General features: G+C 49.6%; 1 pseudogene; it reads left to right on the top strand.

The window, feature by feature from the left end:
- The first annotated feature begins 15008 nt into the window (after positions 1-15008).
- On the top strand, positions 15009-16966 carry LOC101759401 (annotated as a pseudogene).
- The last annotated feature ends 286 nt before the right edge of the window (positions 16967-17252 follow it).

Raw genomic sequence — 17252 nt, 5'->3', positions numbered from 1 at the left:
TTGGTGAACGCCATAGCCCTCGTGGAAGAAGGCGCAGGGCCGTAGTCACTAGTCGAGCGGCTGAAGGCTGCCCCGAGTAAAGTGGCGGGACTCTGCAAAACTGTTTGTAAACAGATCCTTGCCATTGTGAAGTCTTACTCCCCGAGGGCAGACTTGGCGGCAGCTGGTGATGGCGTGGCTCGCAACTACACAGAAGAAGCTTATGCGCAGTACCTCAAGGAGGCGGAGCCGGTTCATCGAAGATGTCGGAGTTTGTCTCTGTAGAAGAGCCTTGAGCTTTACTATGTACTCGTGTATTTGTGTCGAGTACTTTGAACGATGCTTTTGATACTTGCCCATTGGTCTTGGTGCTTTGAAGTTTGTTGTCTTGCGAAGAGTAGTTTTACTCTAGCTTGTCCGATCCAAACCTGGGGTCGGCTGAGCCTGACCCTCTGGGAGAGGAGCTCTGCCTCGCCTGACCCTGAGTCCTGGGGTAGGCTAAGCCTGACCCCTTCGAGGGTGGAAACTCCGCTTCGCTCGACCCTGAGGCCTAGGGTCGGGTGTGCCCGTCCCCTGAGCAGAGGGTTGGGGTAGTTCAAGCCCTCGAGATAATGGTGTGAACGTAGGCCGCGCTTAGCTTGTAGTAGTCCCGAGTGTCGAGTAGTCGTAATGTTGTCGAGTACTATATTTTTGAAGGTCACGAGCATACTGTACTCCTTTGTACTTTGTGGATGCACGGGTGTACTGTGCTCTTTTGTCCTTTGTGGCATAAGTACCATCACGTGGGCAGAGTCTGGAGTCGTCAGACTCATTGATCATGGGCGCATAGTAACTCTCAGGCAGGTGGTACTTGCATCTTTCGGCTATAAATAGAGCCAGTTGGAGAGCGAACCAAACCAAGCTGCTGAGTGTCAATGGATTGCCATCGGTTGCTTTTGTTTGAGTGTAGGGAGCCATCAAAGAGTGCACCGGTGCTAGAAGATTCCTCGTGGATTGAGGCCACCTTCCCTCCACAGACTCCTGCCCTCATAGGGATAGCCGCGATGCTAGAAGAATCCTCGTAGGAGGTTTCATCGCACGCCTCATCTTGAACCTCGTGATCCAGTGGAGTACGCGCTGGAACTCACGAGTGATGGGTGATGAGTGCCGCGGTCTTTATCCCGCTCTCTGAGAGGTGGAGGTGCGACCGTAGAGTAGATTGGCTCCGCAAGGCTAGCAAAAGAGCAGCCTTGGTTCCCTCTAGGCGTGTCGTGCCGGATTCATCGTTGCCGCTGTCAAGGTAGTGGCAACGCTGGAGTTCCTGGCGTTGCCTTGGGTAGAGGACCTGGATATGGCTGCGTTTTGCGCAGCTTCCTTGCGTGTGGGCCCTTCCCCTTGTGGTCGGCAGACCTGAGTGGCCTTGTGCTATAGTAAAAGCCTGAGGCTTAAATGTAGCCCGCCAGTAGGCAGTTGCTTGTAGTCTTCGTGTTTTCCGAGTACTTGTACTCGTATGTAACCTGATGTATCCTTGTTCAGTAAAGAAGTATTGATACTGAGATTTTATACCAGGGCAGTGATCCTTGTTGAGTTGATAACTCTTGTCAAAGCTAAGGTATCTTGAAGTCGGTAGTCGGGCAGTTAGCCCAAGTAGTCATCGTGAGTTATTGCCTTGAAGCAGTTACTCGGATGTTGCTATGGGTAATAGCGACAAAGATGTTCTATATTCGAAGAGTTCGGTACTTGTTCTCCTGAAAGCTCTTGGAGTCTGTAAGATCCAGGTCATGTAACCTTTGATACGATGTAAGGACCTTCCCATGGTGAGTTGAGTTTATGCAACCCTGACGTGTCTTGGATACGCTTAAGGACCATATCGCCTGAGTTGAAAGATCTTTCCTTGATATTGTGGTCGTGGTAACGCCTTAAACCGTCAAGGTATCTGGCAGATTGCACTAGTCCTGCGCATCTTGTTTCTTCTAGACTGTCTATATCTGTTCGCCGTGTTTCTATTGTCAGTTCTTCATCGTATTGTTCAACGGATGGTGATTGCCACATGATGTCAGCGGGTAGTATGGCTTCCGAGCCATATACCAGGAAATAGGGTGATAGCCCCGTAGTCTTGCACGGTTGGGTACGTAGGCCCCACAAGGTATTGGGTAACTCTTTGAGCCATTTGCCACCTTTGGTGTTACCAACGTCATGTGATCTTTTCTTCAGGGCGTCGAGTATCATGCCATTGGCACGCTCGACTTGTCCATTGGCTCGCGGGTGAGCGACCGAGACATAGCGGACTTCGATGCTGCTATTCTCGCAATATTCCCAAAAGTCGTGATTGTTGAAGTTTGACCCTGGGTCTGTGATAATCCTGTTTGGAAAACCGTAGCGGTGTACGATTTCATCCAAGAAGTCGAGGACCCGGTCTGCCTTGGGGCAAGTGACTGGTTTGACCTCGATCCACTTAGTGAATTTGTCTATTGCCACGAGTACTCAGTGGAATCCTCCTGGCGCAGTTGGTAATGGCCCTATCATGTCGAGCACCCAGCAGGCAAACGGTCATGTTGGAGGTATTGTGACTAGCTTGTAAGCCGGTACATGTTGCTATTTTGTGAAGAATTGACAACCTTTACATTTCTGAACTAGTTGTTTAGCGTCGGCCAGAGCCATTGGCTAGTAGAAGCCTGCTCTGAAAGCCTTGCCAACTAGTGTCCTCGAAGAGGTGTGGTTGCCACAGATTCCTCTGTGAATTTCTTCTAGGATATCTTGGCCATCTTCTCTGGTGACGCACTTCATGAGTACTCCAGACGATGCACCTTTCCTGTAGAGCTTGTCTCCGACTAGAACGTAATTTTTTACTCGCCGGGAGATTTGCTCAGCTTTATTTTTGTCGGATGGTAGCTGGTGATCTTTGATGTAGTCGATGAAGGGTGTCCTCCAGTCGACTTCTATCATCATGACTTCACGAGAGATGTCAATAGTTGGGATTGCTGGCGGTGTGACTTGGTCGGATATGGATGGCTTGTGCAGTTCATGTACAAAGATTCCTGCTAGAACCTCTGCGCGAGTGGAGCCCATTTTAGATAGGATGTCGGTGGCAACATTTTTGTCGCGGACGATGTGATGAAATTCCAAGCCTGAGAACTTGTTTTCTAGTTTGTGAACTTCTTTGCAGTAAGCATCCATGTTGTCCTTGTTTCAGTCCCACTCGTGATTGACCTGGTTTATAACGACTAGAGAGTCGCCGTACACCAGTAGTCGTTTGATGCCGAGGGAGATTGCGAGGCGAAGGTCGTGTAGCAGTGCTTCGTACTCGGCTTCGTTATTAGATGCTTCCTAGAATATTTGCAGCACGTACTTGAGCTGGTCTCCCTAGTGGAGATGAGTAATACGCCTGCGTCGGCTCCTTCAAGTTTGAGGGATCCGTCAAAGTACATTACCCAATGTTCTGGTCGTTCGACTGGTGTTGGAATTTGATTTTCAGTCCATTCAGCTATGAAGTCGACCAAAACTTGGGACTTGATTGCTGTCCTTGGCTTGAAGTCCAAGGTAAGAGCTCCGAGTTCAACTGTCCATTTGGAGATTCTGCCCGTGGCATCTCTGTTGTGGAGACTTTCGCCGGGCGGGAAGTCGGAGATGACTGTGATGTTGTGTTCTTGGAAGTAATGGCGCAGTTTCCGGGAGGTGAGCAGACTTGCATATAAGAGCTTTTGTATCGGTGAATACCGAGTTTTGGAGTCAGAAAGTACTTCACTGACGAAGTAGACAGGTCGTTGGACCTTGTAAGCGTGGCCCGGTTCAGACCGTTCGACTACTATTGCCGTGCTGACGACATGAGTAGTAGCTGAAATGTATAGGAGCAACTCTTCGTTCGGAGAGGGAGCGGTGAGCACAGGAGGCTTTGACAGAGAGTCTTTGAGCTGTGTTAGTGCCTCATCTGCTTCTTCTGTCCATTTGAACTTGTCTTGGCGTTTGAGAAGCTTGAACAAGGGTAGTCCCCGTTCTCCGAGTCTCGAGATAAACCGGTTGAGAGCGGCCATGCAGCCTGTGAGTTTCTGCAGATCCTTAATGCTAGCTGGTGCCTGCATGTTTGTGATGGCAAATATTTTTTCCGGGTTGGCCTCAATGCCGCGATGGCTAATGATGAACCCGAGTAGCTTACCGGAAGGTACTCCAAAGACGCACTTAGTAGGATTGAGTTTCCATCGGAAAGCGCGGAGACTAGAGAAAGTTTCCTCCAAGTCAGCAATGAGTTCCTCCCAGTTTTTTGTTTTGACGACGATGTCGTCGTCATAAGCTTCGACATTGCCGTGAAGTTGCTTTTCGAAGCACATCTGTATGGCCCTTTGATAAGTTGCCCCTGCATTTTTTAGTCCGAAGGATATTGTTTTGTAGCAGAAAGCTCCAAAAGGCGTGATGAACGCTGTTTTGGCTTGATCTTCTTCTTTGAGGCTTATCTGGTGATAGCCGGAGTAGCAGTCGAGAAAGCATAGCAAAGCACACCCAGCGGTGGAGTCAACCACCTGATCGATCCTTGGTAGCTCGAAAGGGTCTTTTGGGCAGTGTTTGTTGAGGTCGGTGTACTCAACACACATTCTCCACTCGTTATTTTTCTTACGAACGTGCACAGGATTGGCGAGCTAGTCAGGATGAAAGACTTCTTTAATAAACCCTGCCGCGAGTAGCTTGGCTAACTCTTTTTTTATTGCTTCTCGTCTGTCCTGAGTGAACCGGCGTAGTCATTGCCGTTTTGGAGTAGCTTTGGGATCGACATTGAGAGAATGCTCAATCAGTTCCTTGGGCACACCTGACATGTCAGCCGGTTTCCAAGCGAAGATATCATGGTTAGCCCGAAGGAAGCTGATGAGCACGAATTCCTATTTAGGATCTAGCACTGTTTCCATCAGGGCTGTCTTGGAAGGATCACCCATCTGGAGGTCAACTGATTTGAAGTCTTGCTCACTGGCGAGTTTCACCTTTGTGGACCCCGACTTGTTTTCGGGATTTCTAGTTCGGTTGGATGGAGCTTCTTTGAAGCTGTGAAGACTTGTTGTATGGGATTAGGTGCTTGAGTAGTTGCAGCAATTTCCACGGCTTCGGTGTCACATTCGTAGGATCGCCGTAGATCTCCTCGCAGCGTGAGTTCTCCCTTGGGGCCTGGCATTTTGAGTACCAGGTAAACATAATGTGGTATGGCCATGAACTTGGCGAGTGCTGGCCGTCCGAGTATAGCATGGTAAGATGTCTCGAAGTTTGCGACTTCGAATCTGATGTACTCTTTCTTTCTCTGTTTCCTCCCTCTTCCTTTCTTTTTCTTCTCCCTTCTCCTTTCTTTTTCTTCTTCCTCCTCCTTCTTCTCTCTCCTCCTTTCTTCTTCTTCCTAGCGCCACTCCTTCCGGTTCCTGGCGCCACTCCTTGGGCCGATCCCAACCCGGCGCCATTACTTCCCCCGGCGTCTGCACCTCCCTCGCACCATACCGCCGACTGCCTGGGACCCGCACCCCGGGCCACGTGCCGCCGCCCAACCCTGCCGACCCCGCCTCCGGCCCCACTCCGCGCCGCCCGACCCCGCCAACCCCTTCCCGCGCCCCTCCTGCGCCGGCCCTACCTCCGTCCCTGCTCCACGCCGCCCGCCACCGGACCCTACCTCTCCTCCGGTGCCGCCCACTGCACGCCACCATTGCCGTGCCGGCCTCCCCACGACGCCCTCCTCCGGCGCCTGAGCCCCTACCGTCGGCCCGGCCTGCCCGGCCCCCACCCCCATGCCGCACACCGCCGGCCGCCCGGTCCCCCACCGCCGGCCGCCCCTCGCCGGCCTATAAAAAGGGCCTCTCGCCCGGCCTCCCTTGCCACTCCACCACCACCCCAGCTCGCCACCGCCGCCCGTGCGCCGCCGCCTCCCGCCGGCCGCCCCCTTCCCCATCCTCAAAGCCCCGAGGTGAGAGGCAAAATGGGCTCCCCTCCACTTCCTCTGCCGCCCCGACCCTCGGCTCGCCGCCGGCAAGGCCCGGCCGGCCGGCCGCCGCCAGTCAACCCCTAGTGAGAGGGAGGAAGCAGAAACCACAAAACTCCAATCTAACCCCAAAGAATCTACTATTCACGAAATAGTCCTTCCACCACTCTCATAATCCTATTCGCAGATAAGCCCCTCCACCTCCAAAATTATTCACAAATAGGTCCCTGGTTTATTACAAATCAGTCCTAAACCTCCTGTTTAAGCCCCTAATTCATGCTTAACCCGTCATTTCATGCGCCAAACTTCCCCCAATTGATCCCAAATCTTACCACGTCATCCTCCGGAATACTTTCGCCGATCCATATCCAAATTTCCCAAAAATAATCTTTCTACCTATTTTCCGTTCACGTTTTCTGTTCGGAGCTCACGGTTAAAAACCGATCTTTCTTTTATTTATTTGTGTGTCCGTTTGTGTGTGCCGTAGATCGCGGATTGCCCGAGGAGGATCCCGAGGAGGAGTTTGACTGCGAGCCCGAGCCCAAGGACCAGCAGCACGAGCCGGAACTCCCGGAAGGCTTTGAAGACGGCAAGTCCAATCTCACCCTTTGATGCATACTTAATACCTAGTTTTTCAAACACAACCTATTGGCCTGTTTTACAAAGTGCATATTATTTCATCGCAAGACATGGTTGGATAGCCACCCCTTGATTGTTATGAACATTCCTTGTTACCCTATGGTTGTGTCTAAATATGATTCGCTCTATTTGGTCGATAGCCACCGCTAGAATCCTTAGAAAATTGCTACTTAAATACAATCACTACTACAATGATGTATTCGGAAAATAAATGTGTATGTGTGTGCAAGTAAGGAAAATGGCTTTCTGGGTTCAAAGGAAAAAGGATGTGTAGACAGGATGGATGGGTATTCCTTGTGTGGGATGCCAGGGTGTTGTGCTCATACCTTGGTGGTTGAGCAATGTTGGGAGATATCCATCTTGTCGTGGTTAAGGACCGAGTTGATGTGTCATCTTGCCTAATTCAACCATCGTGCAACCACTCAACCGTTGTATGGGCAACGGCTTAGCATAAATCCCACTAGCTAAAGTGTTAGTCTTCAGGGATGCTGGTGAGCAACGGGAGCCCATGGAAAAGGAGTAAGATCTTGGTGACTTAGGTCCCGGTTACGGTCTCGTGGATGAGCCGTGAACCCCTTGGGTGCTTCCGTGAAGGCTAGCCAGTCTCAGCTAAGGTGGGTAATGGCTTTGTTAGGATCCGCACCGGCACTAAGGTGGTCGTGCTGCAGTACCCTACTTGTGGGAAAAGTTTATAACCTCTGCAGAGTTAAAACCTATCCGGGTAGCCGTGTCCACGGCATTGGACGAGTTACGGCTTGGTCACATAACTAGCACTTGGGCATGGATGTCGCGCGCGCGCGCGCGCGTGTGTGTGTGTGTGTGTGTTGGATTTTGGAAGTGTCCGGCAGTTGTGCCGTGAGCTATGGCGGACGGGGAGTCCGATAGCGATAAAACTTGGATCCTATTGGGTAGGATCAACTCCACTTAATGTTTCGGTTACTAAAGAAAAGCTTTACGAAAACTTGTTTGAAAACGAGCCCATGCATGTGTTAAAAATCTAGCTTTATTGCAAATAAATCCTAGCCTATCCTTGATATATACTGTGCATATACTTGCTTGTATCCCCCTCCGTGGAAGGGGTTGGACTTGTTGAGTACGTTCGTACTCACCCTTGCTTCGTTACTGCAGAGGAAGACCCGGACTTCATCGCCGAAGACCTTGAGTAGAGGTTGTGTCCGCACCCAACGCTGCCTGTGGTGTTGGTCTTTCCAAGATGCTGCTGCTGCCGTGTAGTCACGAGTGCTGTCTTTTGGCAGTCGCTTGGTTAGCCGCTGTTGTTTATTTACTTCTTATCGCTGCGTGGCTCTCACGCCCACTCCCTCGGGAGTTGTATGGTAACTGAATTATCTGTCGAATAAATGTGTTATCAGCCTCCTGGGACTGATATTTATATCACATTTAGTCTCTACTTATGTGGGGACGCTTCATATTCTTACCCTTATCTCTTTTCTTGGTGTATTCTTCAGGCGGTGGTGGTGCGGGTATGTCTTGCATGACTCGGCGCATGCTGTAGCAGTCTATCGCCGAGTGCTTGCTAGTCGGGTGCCATGGGCACTGCTTTTTGAGTAGTTCGGTGAAAGTTGGCCCTTCATCGTTTCTGCGAGGTTCCTTTTTCCCAGAGTTGGTCATGGCGGCAACAGTGTTGTCGGGCTTCCTTTTGCGATTGTGATTACTCGAATAATTGTTCCGAGAATCATTATGCCAAGTTCTATCTTGGTCGTTATTATGGTTGTTGTCGCGTCCACGGTTACGGTGGGAGCGGAACCGTTCTCGCTCTTTGTCTTCCTCATCCGCCCACTGCTGCACCATGACTTTGAGTTCTTTGACATCAGCTGGTCGTCGACGACCGAAGTCTTGGTATGTTCGTCGATCGTAGAGTCCATTCTGGAAGCACTCGATGATGTCTATTTCAGAGATATCAACTATGGTAGCCTTCTTTTCGAAGAATCGTCACAAATAATCGTGTAGGGTTTCGCCGTCCTTTTACTTAATTTGGCTTAAGTCAATCTTGTTGCCTGGTCTAGCCATGTAGCCGATGAAGTTGTTGGTGAAAGCCTTTGTCAAGTCTGCCCAAGAGTCAATGGACTTGGGCTTGAGCGACTCAAGCCAAGTCAACGGTACGGGTTCCATGCATATTGGAAAGTGAATAACTTTGGTATCGTTATTGCCCCTGGCTGCTTGGATGGCTAGCGAGTAGCATCGTAGCCATTGGATTGGGTCTTGTTTGCCATCGTACTTGGTGATTCCGGTTGGCTTGAACTTTTTGGGTAATTTTGTTTTCATTGCCCAGTTTGTGAAAGCAGGAAAATGGTTGTAGTTGTCGACTTCTCGTTCGCGCCGACTGTTGAGAATTTCTCGCAGATCGCTGAAGTTGGACATTTCATGGTTCTTCCGAGTAGGGCGGATGCTTTTAATCGAGTTGGTGCAGCTGACCTCACCAACATCCTTATGTTGAGCAGGGGCCTTATGCTTGCTTGGACCTTGGCTGTGTTGCCGAGGTTGGTTGACTGCGTTGTCGTTTCTTGGGGCCGTGTTATTGTCTGCAGCTCCCCTGCTACCTTCTTGATGAGCTGTGATGCGAGGAACAAATGGTATTGGCGATTCTTTGTCGAGTAACTTGTAAGCTTGCTTCGCGAGTTGTGCGATCAGTCCGTTGTCGCGCTGCACGAGTTGAGTTGTGGCTGCGTTGTCCTTATCCTGAGGCATCAATGTTTTTAAAAGGTTGATTGAGGTGATAGCCGCGATTGGAGTATTGTGCTCCTGAACCTGGAGTGCGTTGAAAGCCCTTTCAAGATTTGTAATGGGAATGTTTGTAGCCATCAACTGTTGTCGCTCGGCTTGAGTAGCGTTGCGCGCCCTTCTTTGGTTGCGCTGCTCGGAGGTTTCATCATGAGGGGCATTAGCTGTAGACTCATCTTCGGAGATGTTGTCGATTTGTGCTAATCGCCTGGGGGTTCTGTTTTGGCTAGTACCCGGGTTGTTATTATGAGTAATAACAAGTATCTCCCTATCCGGGAAGTAACTCCCGGAGCTTGATGTTGCGATTTCTGTGGAACTTTCCTCACGATTGGAAGTGAGTGGAATGCCTTCTTGATATGGGAGGTTGTCTATATGGACGACAAGGCGCGAGTCATAGCCACGGTCAAGGAAAGACGGTCACAATCCTGGCCAGTGGACGACTCTGCCATGTGATGTTGAAGTTATTACCAATCCTTGGGCTGGACCAGATAATGGTGTCTCTAGCGAATAGGACGAGTCGGAGTCGACGTCTTCATCATGCCCGAGTTCGAATCGGGTTCGAGTAAGAAAGCCTTGGTGAACTTTGGTTGTGTTGCGGAGTCCGTGCAGGAACTGCTCTGAAGTCGAAACCGACCCGGGCACTAGTAGGAATTGACTAATCCGATGAGAGTCCGACTCCAAGTTCCGGGGTCGGTTGAGCCCGACCCTTTGGGGGGTGAACTCCGCCTCGCCCGACCCTGAGCCTTGGGGTCGGGTGTGCCTAACCCTTGAGCAGAGGGTTTGAGTAGTCTGAGGCGAAGTTGAGTCCGACGCGTAGTCAAATTCGAATTCGTCGATTTTGAAATCTTCATTTTATCAGATTTTCTGGTTTCTTCTCCTGAGCGTCCACGATCTGGCGTCGGAACGAACCCGAGCCGTCGGTGACGCAAAACCAAGATCCGAAAACGAAGGTGGTGCCGGCTTCGATTAAGAAAACCGGCCTGATGATGATCTTTGCCATTGAGTTCGCGCTGAGAAACTGGACGAGTCCCCCTACCTGGCGCGCCAGCTGTCGGTGTTTTAGACCGGCAACCCGCCTAGGGGGTACCCTAGGTGATATTTTATGCGGTAAGGATCGTCGAGAATCAAGGAATCAATGGTGACGCAAGGAACACGATTTAGACAAGTTCGGGCCGCTAGATCGCGTAATACCCTACGTCCTGTGAGTTGGTTTGTATTTGGTGAACTGGAGTTGTTGCTGAGAGGGGTCCCTGCCCGCCCTTATATACACGGGAGGGCAGGGTTACAAGCCGGAGTCCTAGTCGGGTACTATTACAGAGTTCTACTTGGTAAAGACCCGAGTAGTTTTCCATAAACATACTTGACTAGTCCGAGTAGGATGTGTCCATCCTTGTTCTGATCTTGTCCGAGTACGTCCCTTAGTGGGCCGTCCAAGGCCTACTCGTGGGCCTGGGGTGTATGCTCGACATGAGCCCCTCCACGACCTCGCAACGTCTCTCCTCCCCTACTCTCGGCCTCAAACCGTCGCCCCATCCTTTCCTCTCCCCGGAAATGGCCGCACAAAGCTTCAAGGCCATTAATGGTTGGCCGACCTTCGATCTCTCCCGGGAGCCCCTTCCGCTCCTCCTCGAGGCCTATAAAGGTCACCATCGACCTCGCCCGGAGTTTCTCTTTCCGTTTTGCTACTCACCCGCCTCTCTCTCGCACCGTCACGCCGCTGCCCAAGCCACGCTGCCGCCCCTCCTATCACCGGCGAAGTTCCTGTTCTTCTCCGGTGAGAGCTCTCTCCTTCCTTTCCCTCCCTCTCTCCCTCCTCTCCCCCACCGAGGCGCCGCCGCCTGCGCGCCGGTGAGCTCGCCGCCGGCGAGACCCCCTCCCCATCGGCCATGCCTCTGTGTGCTTGGTTGCCTGTTGGAGGAAGAAGATGGAGTTTTTGCGATCTAGTCCCTGAACTCTCTGTTATTCCTTTTACTTAATTCTTGTGTCTTGTAAATTTTCCAGAGAAGTCCCTGAAGTTCCTATATTCTTTTATTTTAACCCGAGCCATGTCATTTTGTAGATCTAACCCTATGTTTCTCTGTTTTCGCATGTACTGTTCAGTATATCTTTCTAAAATTCCTTGCTAGCCCCTGAAGTATATAGTTAATTTTGTTTTAGCCCCTGAAACTTGTTTATCTCATATCTTCTTCGTTTTAAATCCGATTTCAGCGATTCTTGCGCTCACGCGATTGTCTTTGCATGGACTAGATTTAGGAGTTTGTTGTAAGCCTTTGCATATGTTTTTTGTACTGTTTTAATCATTCTTTGTTTGTTTTCCTTGTGTGATCGTGTAGACGACGTGACGTTCGCGGAGGAGCAACTCCAAGTGCAGCCACCGTTCGAAGAAGAGTACTCCCAGTTTGCCATGGAAGGCAAGTGGCCTTCTCCCCCTGCGTGTTCTTTTTGTCCCAATAATATCATGATTAAGCACTTTACTTATTTCTTGTATGTGCATAAGTTTGACGGGAATGCCTATTAAGGACTTACCTAGTTTTAATCCTTACTCCTTGAAAACCTGTTTAATCATGTTGGGTAGACTTGCTAGTTGCTTAAATTTGGTTGGTAATGTGCTAATCATGAAACATGTTAATCATGCTTTATTTATGTTGCTATACATGTTTAATTGCAAGAACACTTATTTTAATCGGAACATGGAGAATCACCCAAGAAAACAGTACAACCACAACATCATATGGCTCTGATCTTAGCTGAATAATTAGGCATGTAGTTAGCTGGTGGCTTTATCGAAAGAGCAAGGAGGGGAAAGGTGTTGGGTGCACGATCCGGAGCAGTAGCCTTCGCTAAGGTGCTATCTCATTAACGGGTTATGGTCCGCATCGCTACTGAAACTCTAGCGGGCTACCAGTTATCTGCGTGTCTTTGTAAAGGCTTCGTAGTGGACCCCCCAGCCACTCACCAAAGGAAGTGTTTAAGGGCTTTGCAAACCTGGGCGACATGGGGGACCACAAGTTGTGGGTAAAGTGTACAACCTCTGCAGAGTGAAAACTGATATATCAGCCGTGCTCACGATTAGGAGCGGCTTGGACCCTCACATGATAATTGAACTTAAAGATGAGATTAATCTGTGTTACCTTTACCTTTGGGTTATGTTAATGTTATATGCTTAATTGGGTTGGTATAAACTTACATCTAGTAATTAGGTGCTGCTAATAAAAATTTGACCAATTAAAACGCTAACAGCTTAAAGCCTTGAGCCATTCCTTGTGAGCCTTGCATGTTTCCCCCACCTGCTGAGTACCAACCATAAGTGAACTCACCTTTGCCCAAACGCTGTTCAGAAGCTTGTGACGACGGGGAGTTCTTCGACGACTTTGAGGAGTTCTAGGCAGGCGGTTCACCAGTCAAGCCTATGGAGAAGCAACGTTGTGTGTGTGCGCGTGTTAAGTTATCGGTGAACGATTAAAGACCTTCGTGTCTATCACGCTGAGTGTAATAAAGTTCCTATTGGTTTATGTACGTTTTTTAGCACTGTCTTTGATGTATTCACTGATGACGTCAACATATGTGTGAGAACGGATCCTGACACACATATGCGATGCATTCAGTTTTATCCAGAAATCGGGTGTGACATCGGGTCTGGTTGAACTTTCTTCTTGGCCGCTGTGTACTCCGGCAGATCCGGAAGACATGCGGCGTCCAGGAACTAAGCGTGAAGATCCAAGGATCTTTCTTTCAAATTTCATCTTAGTCAGGGTCTTGTACGCAAATTTAGGATATGGGTTGTGGACTTCGTTGCAATTCTCTTGTCCTCCAGGGTGTCACTTGTAAAAGCCTTATACTTTTATAAAATGGGATCAGGCCCTTTCGCCAAAAAAAAATATTTGTTATAAACAAAAACATTCTGATTTTTTAAAACACTATACATAGTACTTGGAAAAAAGACGTGAGATGCATGGTACAGAGTCCATGATCCATATGCATGCAAATAAATCCGAATTAAACGTGCGGTCCACGGAGGAGTGCAAGAAGAATCCATGCGTGGATACAACATCTCATCGCACAGCATTGAATATCCGTGTGGTGCATGGAGGCACGCGAGAAGAATTTAGGGCCTGGTTAGTCCCCCAAAATACCAACTATAGCACTATGCAAAAAGAAGATTCCCAATCACATCAAACTTGCGGTACATGCATGGAGTACTAAATGTAGACGAAATTAAAAACTAATTGCACAGTTCTGTTGTACTTTGCGAGATGAATCTTTTGAGCCTAATTAGTCAATGTTTGGACAATAATTCACAAATACAAACGAAATGTTACAGTTGCGTATTTATGGCAAAATCCCAACTTTGACACTCCCAAATTGGAAACTAAACAAGACCCTATGTGCTACCTACAACATGGCAGGCTTTAACTAAAATGTGGTGCATGCATCGGGACATGCATACACCATGGCAGTATATGATTTTTTTTTTAAGAAACGGGAGGGGTAGGATCCTTACCGGTTACTATTAATGAAAGAAAAAGGTTATATACAATGAGAACATGTTCCATGCTCCAGCCCTCTCGATTGCTTCCGTACTGCCGCGATTAAAAACACATCAAAAAGTGCATAAAAATTCACAAAAATATGAACCCATATTCATGCAAAGTTTGAAATTTAACAAATTTTGTGCAAAAAGAGAAAAAAAAAGAGAAAATCATCATGTAAACGGGTCGGATGTACGGTTTATCTAGATCCGCAACCCGCTCCTGTTCATCTGCAAATTTGTCTTTCTTGTTTCTCCTTGTACAAAATTTTGTTCAACTCTATTAAATTTTTGAAATATCCAAGATTCTAGAATGAAACCATAATTTTTGAAACAAACATGATAATGGTAATTATAAAATACGTTTTCTTTCTTATTCTTTTCATTTTTGAGAGAATCTTGACTTGGATGGACATCGCTAAAGACAGCTTGGACTTCTTGTATAGCACCGTCAAAGATTCCAGAAACGTGGACCGTAGATCAAGACGATCGGCAGTCAGTATAACTACTTCTACCAGTTACTTTAATTTTCAAAACAAAAAAAAACGAAGACTAGTTATCTCCTTGAAAATAAATAAAGTTTGGAGGTGCCAAATTACTGTTACAGCACTGTAGCACACTGTAGCGTTTCATTTGTATTTGTGAATTATTGTCCAAACATTGACTAATTAGGCTCAAAAGATTCGTTACATTGACTATATATAGCCCCCAACTCCCAACTTTGACACTATGCAAAAAGAAGATTCCCCATCACATCAAACTTGCGGTACATGCATGGAGTACTAAATGTAGACGAAATTAAAAACTAATTGCACAGTTTTGTTGTACTTTGCAAGACGAATCTTTTGAGCCTAATTAGTCAATGTTTGGACAATAATTCACAAATACAAAACAAAACGCTACAGTGTGTTATAGTGTCGGAACAGTAATTTTGGCACTCCCAAATTTAACAACTAAATAAGGCCTAAACAAGGCTAGGTCGTTTTGGCTTTTGCGGCGTCGCGGCAGGCGTGTACGACGTGTGTTGCGTTGTGTGGCCGATCGATTCTGACCGCGCAGCCACACCAAACCACATCGCCCGGCCTCCTCTCTGGCTTTCTCGTTCCAGCCCACCTAACCCACGCCGATCCTGCCTTCCTCCACTCAAGCGTGACTGCGTGAGCTCCTCCTCCCCCGCGCGCGCCCGGCCGAGCTATATAGGGCGCCCAGACCAGGCCGAGCAAGCCGCGCGCGCACCGAGAGAGGCGTCTCACCAAGCGACCTCCTCGCCTCATTTCCTTGGCATCTATCGCTTGTCTGATCTGATCCCCCACCCTTGGATCGCCTGTTCGTCTCGGTGAGTTGATTAGTGACCCCAGACGTGATGCAAATTGGCAAACAAAAAAAAAACAGTCTAACAGCATGTCTCCTAACTCGATTCAGTACTCGATGCTTGCATGCGTTCGTGCATCGAAGTTTATTTCCTTTCCCGGTTCTGAAGAAACTGCGTTTATGCCATTGTTTATGTCATTGTTTAAAAACAAGGTGCAACGTTTATGTCATTGTTTGTTAACCTGCTCTTTTTTCATCTTTTGTCTTGGTAATTTTTTAGGCAAACCGAGATTTGTTACCGCGTCGTCATCACCATGGTTGGGAGCAGCCCAATGCAGGCGGTGCTGGTGGCCCCCGGCGTCAAGGACAGGAAGGTGCTCGCGTTCGAGCGCAGCGGCGCGCTCAAGGACAAGGACGCCGCCACCGGTCTCGTCCGCGCCATACTCGCCGCCAACCCGGCCCAGCGGAGCGCCTTCTACGTCTTCGACCTCGCCAAGGTCATCGACCTCTTCAGGGCCTGGCGCCGCGCGCTCGCGGGCGTGCGCCCGTGCTACGCCGTCAAGTGCAACCCGGACCCGGCGCTCCTCGGCGCGCTCGCGGCCCTCGGCGCGGGATTCGACTGCGCCAGCCGCGCCGAGATCGAGGCCGTGCTCGCGCTCGGCGTCCACCCCCGCGACATCGTCTACGCCAACCCCTGCAAGCCCGAGCCACACCTCGAGTACGCCGCGGAGGTCGGCGTCAACCTCACCACCTACGACTCCGTGGAGGAGGTGGCCAAGGTCAAGCGCTGCCACCCCTGCTGCGAGCTCCTCCTTCGCCTCAAGGGCCCCGACGGTGGCAAGGCCAAGGTTGACCTGGGGATCAAGTACGGGGCGCTCGCCGACGAGGTCGTGCCGCTCCTGCGCGCCGCCCAGTGCGCGGGGCTCAACGTCGCCGGCGTCTCCTTCCACGTCGGGACCGGCGCGTCCTGTATAGACGTGTACCGCGGTGCCATCGAGTTATCGCGCGCCGCGTTCGACGCGGCGAACGCCCTCGGCATGCCGCCCATGCGCATCCTCGACATCGGAGGTGGCTTCATGGCCGGCTCCACATTCGACGACGCGGCGGCGTGATCAACGACCCGCTCGCGCAGCATTCGGCGACCTGCCATGCGTGGAGGTGATTGGAGAGCCCGGGAGGTACTTCGCCGAGACGGTGTTCCCGCTCGCCGTGCGCGTCATCGGGAAGCGCACCCGCGGCGAGGTGCGCGAGTACTGGATCGATGACGGCGTCTACGGCTCGCTCAACTGCATCCTCATGGACTACTACGTGCCGCGGCCGAGGCCGCTGGCCACCCCGCGCCCCGGCGAGAAGACGCACACGTCTACGGTGTTCGGGCCGACGTGCGACTCCCTCGACAAGGTGGTGACCGGGTACCAGCTTCCGGAGATGCGCGTGGGCGACTGGCTCGTCTTCGACGACATGGGCGCCTATACCACAGCGGCCGGTTCCAAGTTCAACGGCTTCGACACGTCGGACATAAAGGTCTACGTGGCGTACTCGAGCTGATCGAGAACGAAGACGTCTGGATAAATATCAACGCGTTCAGCAACTTGATAATAGATAAACGTTAAGAACAGGTTGCTGTAGTTAGGTTTATTATATACTGCACACATATTGTATCCGATCCTGCCGCCATTTCATTCGGCGACCGATGCCAAGGTTATTTAGCTAGAAAAAGCGTGCATATTGCGATTTGGTTAGGACGGGCACCTGCGCGCCTTGCCGACCTTATCACCAATGATTGTAATTCTATCTAGTTTTAAAAAGCTCTCTTTTTATCAAAAAAAAATATACGGTCACTTATCACATTTCACTGTTTGATTGGTTACAAGTTTCGTCATCTATAATTATATAATTGTGTATGCTCTCTATTACGTATGCCTAGGATTAGAGGTCCGAAGGCACGTATTGCACAGCCCTATTGCGGGGCTTGCGGCAGCAACTAGGGTCTGTTTGTTTGAGCTGCAGCTTTTGAGTTTTTATGAAAAATTGTTGCCAACACTAGCTTCTAGAAGATGTGTTAAAAAAGTCAACACTAGCTTCTAAAAGATGTATTTAGCTTTCTGAGTTTAAAAAGCTAAAAAAGCTCAT

The sequence above is a fragment of the Setaria italica genome, chromosome II (assembly GCF_000263155.2).
Source record: "Setaria italica strain Yugu1 chromosome II, Setaria_italica_v2.0, whole genome shotgun sequence".
In the NCBI taxonomy this organism is placed as follows: domain Eukaryota; kingdom Viridiplantae; phylum Streptophyta; class Magnoliopsida; order Poales; family Poaceae; genus Setaria; species Setaria italica.
This window is presented reverse-complemented; position numbering and strand designations above follow the sequence as displayed.